General features: G+C 38.8%; 1 long non-coding RNA gene across 2 annotated transcripts in view; it reads right to left on the bottom strand.

Annotated features, from left to right (window-relative positions):
* Positions 1–1,668: 1,668 nt before the first annotated feature.
* LOC308458357 overlaps positions 1,669–6,904 on the bottom strand; it is a 489,707-nt gene continuing 484,471 nt past the window's right edge. The window contains exons 14-15 of one of the 2 annotated variants that reach the window (XR_013977269.1): positions 2,339–2,440; positions 1,669–1,882 (exon numbers count right to left, since the gene is read on the bottom strand). This is a non-coding gene — a long non-coding RNA (uncharacterized lncRNA). The remainder of the gene's footprint in view (positions 1,883–2,338; positions 2,441–6,904) is intronic. The other variant, XR_013977270.1, reaches the window with a different exon arrangement.

The following is a 6,904-nucleotide window of genomic DNA, read 5'->3' as shown; positions in this document are numbered from 1 at the left end:
TGTCTCACCTGTGTCTCTGCTTCCCAGCACCCACAATGGAGTGGTCAGTTGTGAGTGACCTACTGTATTTGATGGAAAAGTCTCCTTTACCAAGGCAAAATTAGAAATAAGGGGGGGCACACCCAGCTAGTCCTTACTGTCAAAAGTTGGGTGGGCAGAAGAGTTGTCGATGTAACAGAAACTCTGGTTGGGAGAGACCTGTCACCTTAATTTGGTGCAGTCATGCCTTCTTAAGGCAGGAGTTTACAAGGAGCAGCTGCATGCCTTATTCCTCTTAACAGGCGGAGGGGAGTGGGGTGGAAATCACCTCTCCTATGAGGCATGTTGGGAAGCACCATTCTCAGACATTTTCAGTCAATACATGTTAAAGACACTTTGTCTCCTACAGATACCAGACAGAAAAATCGAGGCCTGTAAATATTGAATCTAACACCTGAGTTCGTTTTACGAAGTAAAGAGGCAGCAGAAGTGCCTTGAATTGGAAGATGTGGCTGATTTCACTCCTAGTCAAACCAACATTTCACTCAGTAGCACACCTGACTTGCGTTTGGTTCCCACAGCAGAGCTGAAAACATCTTATTGAAATGAACTCAGGGTGTTGAAGTGACCTCAACTTCCCTTGGGAACTTGAGGTGAACTTCATGCTCCAATTCATTCTAGCAACACAATAACAACATGGCTGTCAGTAGGCCTCAATCCTCTAAATAGGGCAGCTGCATAATTCCTCTCACTCTATCCAAGCATGCTGTCTTCCTTATCCTTTAAATGACAAAATTGCATGTTGAAGCCATATTTACATATAAATCCCTTCTCCTTGGCCCTTTGCTTAGGGCTGCAACTTATGATATGCTTTGTACCCTGCCTCTAATATCTGAGTGCAAAATGTTAGGAAGAACATACAAATATATAAATCACAGATAATTCCTTTAACATAAAAGCAATCAAGTCTAAATCCTTTCCTGGCAGTTGTATTTTGAAGGCTGGCACTACAGTTTACTTTATACTTTATGAGACCCTTCTGAAAATTGCATATTTGTTTTCTACTTGGGAACAGAAACTGAGTTCAAAATGTATTTTAAGAAGTTGAAGATGCTCTTAATAGACATTAGGTCAACATAAATTCTCCAATAATTCCCACTCACCTGCTTCACACTGTACTGATACCTAGCTGTACTGAAGAAACTATTTCAAATAAAGAACTATCCCTCACAAGCTCATTTGCTCCTACAAAAAATACAGGAATAAATGTCTGATTCTACACTTAGGCAGGAAGAAACAGCTGCAAAAACAAAAATTGGCAGACCCCTGGCTTGTAGGTAGTACATGCGAAAAGGATCTATGGATCTTTGTAGACCACAAGCTCAACATGAGTCAACAGTGTGATACAGCAGTGAAAAAAGCTAATGCCTGCAATACTGAAAATTTGTGATACGTCTGAACAGATGATTGATACATAAAGGCAATACAGTGGACGCTCGGGTTGTGAACGTGATCCATGCGGGATGCGAGGTGTTGGGCTTTTCAGCTGGTAATCAGTTTTTAAGAATTAGTCGCCGACAAGTAAATAATAAAGAAGAATTTGAAATACATCTTAAATTGTAAATATATATATTACAGATTCACAGTTGCTAAAGAACTCACTTTGTTTTGTCAAGTTACTTTTATTTATTTATATAATATGGTGTATGTGTTTGTGCTGAGGACAGCCTTTCCTCCCAAAACATCCTTGCTCAAAGATAAATTCATACAGTCCCTATGCATCCCTAGAGCTGCTCTGTGGTTCATAACAAGACTCTATAATACATTTAGAAGCTGAGTTTGTAGCCATTTTTGGGTATGCTTCGAGGTTCATCGGAAGTCATACTGTCATGATCAGCAGGGGCTAAAAACATTAATAAAAGCCAGGAGGCAGAAAATGATAAGCTTTATGCTAGTAATTAGGAATAGAGGAGAATTTCATTCAGACCACAGAATTTTAAAGTTAACTGACCTCAATCATAGAGCCCAGACTTATCGTATTTTTCCATGTATAAGACGACCTGTTTTCTGAATTTTTTTTGGTGATAAATTGAGGGTCGTCTTATACACAGGTTAATATGCTAAGTAAGCGAGGGCTGGTGCTGTGGCGGTAGCAGGGAAAAGGCAGATCCAGGAACTATAGGTGTTACAGGGTTAAAGTTGAAGGACAGTGCCAATAGGAAGGGTTAGGTTAAAACAAGCATAATTCTAACACCCACTCACCCCTCAAAAATTGATTGAAGGCTTGGACACAAAAAACTTGAAGATTTGTGGAATCCATTCTAAAAAACTCAGCTAACCATTGAAGCCTTTTGTTTACCTTGAAATTCCTCAGTTTTGCCTGAGAAAGAGGAGGTTCACCTCCAGTTCTGACTGTAGACACTTTTGGCAAACCAGCTCACCTCAAAAAAATGGGCAAATCCTGAAAATGTCATAAAACAAAACATTATAAGAAGGAGAAAAAACCTGCAACAAACTGAGTTTTGGAATCTGAATATATAATCTCTCTCTCACACACAAATAACTCCTTTTATCCAGTTGCAGCAATTACATGTATCATTGAATTTCCTACCTTGGTTGTTTTTATATATAACATTTATTTAGATTTTGAGTATTCTACTGTCAGCACTGCACTTTAGGAAGCTGTTTTATGACATTCATGATCTATCATAAAAGCTGGCAGTGGTCAGCAATTTTCTTATTTTACTCTTGCTTTGCACTATGTAATATTATGCTCTGCTTTTAAGAAGATAGGTTAAAGTTTAATGCAAAATAGAAGAGAGTAGGAGCTACGTCAGAGATGAGACACAAGCATCTTTGCTATAAAAGATGGCTTGCTCATAGCAGAGGTCAAGACATCTGTGGACTATTACAGTGGTGACGGTCACTCTTTGCTAAAGTATAAAATGTATTATTATGAATAACGGATAACAGTGAATTAGCTGATGTGCAATTGAATTGGCTAAGCTATAAACAGGCAGCTGAATTTTCCAAGGAAATTTGCTGCTCAGGATCAAAAATATAATTTCAGCAGCACCTAACTCTTTTTACGATATCTGAAAAATTATTGGAATTATATTTCTCTTAAATATTCACATGATAATTTATGAATTTATACTTTAAAGACTGCAATCCTATAATGATTTACTGGGAATAAAGCTCCCTTAGTGACAGGAGAGGGAGTGAGATGGGACCATAGGTCCTGTCTATCTGCTGTTCTGAAAAACCAGTTCCACCAGGTTCCCCCCATGACTGTCATCTACAGGTATAGCCGCTCGGCTGAAAAACCAGCAACTGTTGGCTTTTTCTCTTCTTTCCATCATGGCTAGTCAGTACAAGAACTCTTGTAATTGTATGTGGGAACTAGTGCCTGATTTTCTTTTCTTCCTTCTCCCTCCCAATTCCTTTTCCTTTTGTATGTTGTCTTTTAAATTGTAAGCCTGTGGGCAGATATTGCCTTACCACTGATATTTTTCTGCTGCCGTGGAAGCCTTTTCTGACTGAAGAGGAAAGGGGGATGCTTTAATAAATAAAACCAGTGCTTTTTTTTCCCTTTAAAAATGTTTAGGGGTACTCTCATTTTGACTCAAGAAAACCACAATTTTATAGTTCAAATCGGGAACAATAAATACAGTAAATGGACAAAAGTACAAAGATTCACAAAATGTTTAGGGGGATGCGTACCCCCAGAAAAAACACACTGATTAAAACACAATGGCACTTAACTTCTGAGCAGTCATGTATAGGATTGCACTATTAATGGCATACTCATCACTTTCTATTATTTGTAATTACTCCCTCTGTATGCTTGTTACTATTTCAGAAATTACTGCTCCTGAAGTCTCAACATTTCCATTTTCAGAATGTTGCAGTTTAGTTTCTTACATTACTGGGTAAAGTTTCCTCACATCTATTCCTGTTGTGCACTTTAGAAATGAAATAAAATATATCTACATAATTCTATCTCAACAATAAATGGGAATTCCTATAAAAAACGTCCACTAAGCTATTTTACACAAATGAAACCATTTTAGAGCAATTACATTTTCCTACTCATTAAACGAAGGAAGAAAGACAACATAAAAGTATTCCCGCTCTCGTTTTTTGGGTGAAAGAATGAGGTGGGGGCGGGAAATCTCATTGATGGTTCATTTCAGTTTAGATTACTGACAGGGCAAAGGTTTGAACTTAACTTCAAAATATTTGTCAAGCCTGACGCTCTCTCTGTGTAATGAGCACAGAAGTATGATCCGGTAAGAGGGTGTTATCCGAGAAGCAGTTCCACACCAAGAATCAGTAATTAAGACTTGAAAAGTATTATGTGAGGTTTATTTCATTTATTAACTTAGGTTGCGTGATGTGGGAAAAGATTTTTCAGTTCTTTTTAGAGCTTTAATGAGCACAGTTCAAGAGATTACTACCACCTCCTCAATTTAACCAACTTCTCAACCACTGCTCCAAAGGAATCACATGAGTACTTGACCTCTGTAAGATTTTAAGAAGAAAAACAAACTTCATAAAACTTAATCACATTAGTTAAATCTGGAAGGATGTTTTAATGCTCCTCCTAAGCCACCAAGTTCTATTACCTGAAACCCATCAACATAATCCTTCCTTAGGAAGAAAGGAATAAATCAAATTGAAAAGATTTGTAATTGAATTATCCGCAGTCTCGGGGCAATTAGAACCATTTTTATTGGACACCTAGCTATAACCTTGACTGTTTCTAATTAGTTCATCAAGTCAGATAATAAGAAAATGTAGGGGCACTTTTGCAGTGTTATAAATTAAAGGGAGTTCGTATTGTTGATACGGTGTGTACCACAGAAGTAATGGTGGAGATGTGCACATACAGAAAAGACAGATATAACAAAACAGAATGCAAAAATATAGAATGAACCGATGTCAGGAGAGGAGTTCCAACATGCCAGTTGTAAGAAGATAGTTAAGTTTACTACATAGGCCAGAGACTGATATTACACTTAGGAATGGGTAGCAGGGATGGGTGCAGCCATGGACAGGTCTGTAACACTAGGGTCACGGTTTCATACAATGAAAGGGCAGGGTAGTGGAGAGGTTAGGGCAGTGAGAACTGGCTGCTCTCGATTATGTCGAGGATAATGATGTCTTAACTAGGCCTGCATTGGAGTGTAAAGGCGTATTTTTGTATTAAAATAATTGTTTATTATGACTTGGGTCCAAAGTTTCCTTCAGTGAGTGGGAAAACACTACCACTCATACAAAGTAGCACCCTGATTTCTCCCAGTCTCTCCTTGCCACTGCAAACTACTCTGCCATATCCCATGCCATTATAAAGGCTCTCCTAACTCTGTGGGTTAAACCACAGAGCCTAGTACTTGCCGATCAGAAGGTTGGCGGTTCGAATCCCTGCGACGGGGTGAGCTCCTGTTCCTCGGTCCCTGCTCCTGCCAACCTAGCAGTTCGAAAGCTCGTCAAAGTGCAAGTAGATAAATAGGTACCGCTCCGGCGGGAAGGTAAACGGCGTTTCCATGTGCTGCTCTGATTCGCCAGAAGCAGCTTAGTCATGCTGGCCACATGACCTGGAAGCTGTACGCCGGCTCCCTCGGCCAATAAAGTGAGATGAGCGCCGCAACTCCAGAGTCGGTCACGACTGGACTTAATGGTCAGGGGTCCCTCTTAGGTGAAGCTTTGGCAGAGGGGCTACAGTGAGGGGGCAGGATAGCACAATTGCATGAGTGCTGTTTGCTCACACCTTTTTTTATCCATGACCTTGCTGTTGCAGTAAAGAAATTTTATTTATTTAGTCCTGTGTAATGCTGAGGGATTCAGTTAGATATAAATTCTGGGCTGATTTAGCTTAATGAGGTCTACTCAGAAGTAAGTCTATTGAGTTTAATCAGGCTTACTCCTAGGTATGCATGCATATGATTATAGTCTAAGAATATTTTGTTGCTATCATTTAAGGGTGGCATTCGCTAACCAGAGCTCAGTGGTATAGGGCATTATTGTGTGTTCTGAATAAATCATAAAGCGTATCTCTAACGCCCCATTGTGTATTCTCACACACCGCTTACAGACACACAGCAGGAATTTCTGTACTCAGAGTCTCATTTTAGCAATGTGCAGAAACTCTAGACAGTATACGAAGGAAAGTAGTGTATATGTGTAATATAATGTTGAACAGAAAATGCACTGGGGATTTTGGCACGTGGAATAAAACTATCAAGTTCTTGGGGATGAGGCATTACAATGTCACGATCCTGCAAATTCCAGCTTCTTCATTACACAGACATGTGTACTGTAATATCATTTCCTTTCTAGATATCAGCTGCTCACATTACAGTTTGATGAGTGCCTTACAGAACATAAAGGTATTGTAGGCACTTTTAAAAACATTAATAATAGAACTCCCATCTGTTACTGATGCATGAAAGTCCCAGCTCTGTTGTGCACTGTTACAAGAAAACAGCTAGAGGAAAAACAGATACAGAGGCAAGTGACTTAACTAAGGAACATTAACGTCAACTTTATTTTTCTCTACTAACAAGGTAGTGTGGTTTTTTAAAATTATTTTTAGTATTAGTTTTTATTTTATTTTTATAAAAAAACCCTATTGGAGAAGGGTTTTTACATGGAGACGCTGGGGGGGGGACACACCAAGAAATAATACTATTCTTATCCAACAGTGTAAAAAGGAATCAGGCTGTTGAAGGAAATGACTCTGTCTCCTATCCAAGTTAATCATTCCCTTCTAAGTTGCTATCCCTTTAAAATGTCACTGCTTTCTTCATGAAGAGTTAAATGTTAATATTACTGGGCTTCATAACACTTCACTTATATATGAAAAAAACCCCAGCAATTTAGAAATAAGCTGACTACAATGGATAATATTCAGCTAAGTTTT

This window comes from Podarcis pityusensis (genome assembly GCF_964106645.2).
Source record: "Podarcis pityusensis genome assembly, chromosome: 11".
NCBI classification, from domain to species: Eukaryota; Metazoa; Chordata; class Lepidosauria; order Squamata; family Lacertidae; genus Podarcis; species Podarcis pityusensis.
The sequence above is the reverse complement of the archived record's forward strand: the minus strand, read 5'-3'. Positions and strand labels throughout refer to the sequence as shown.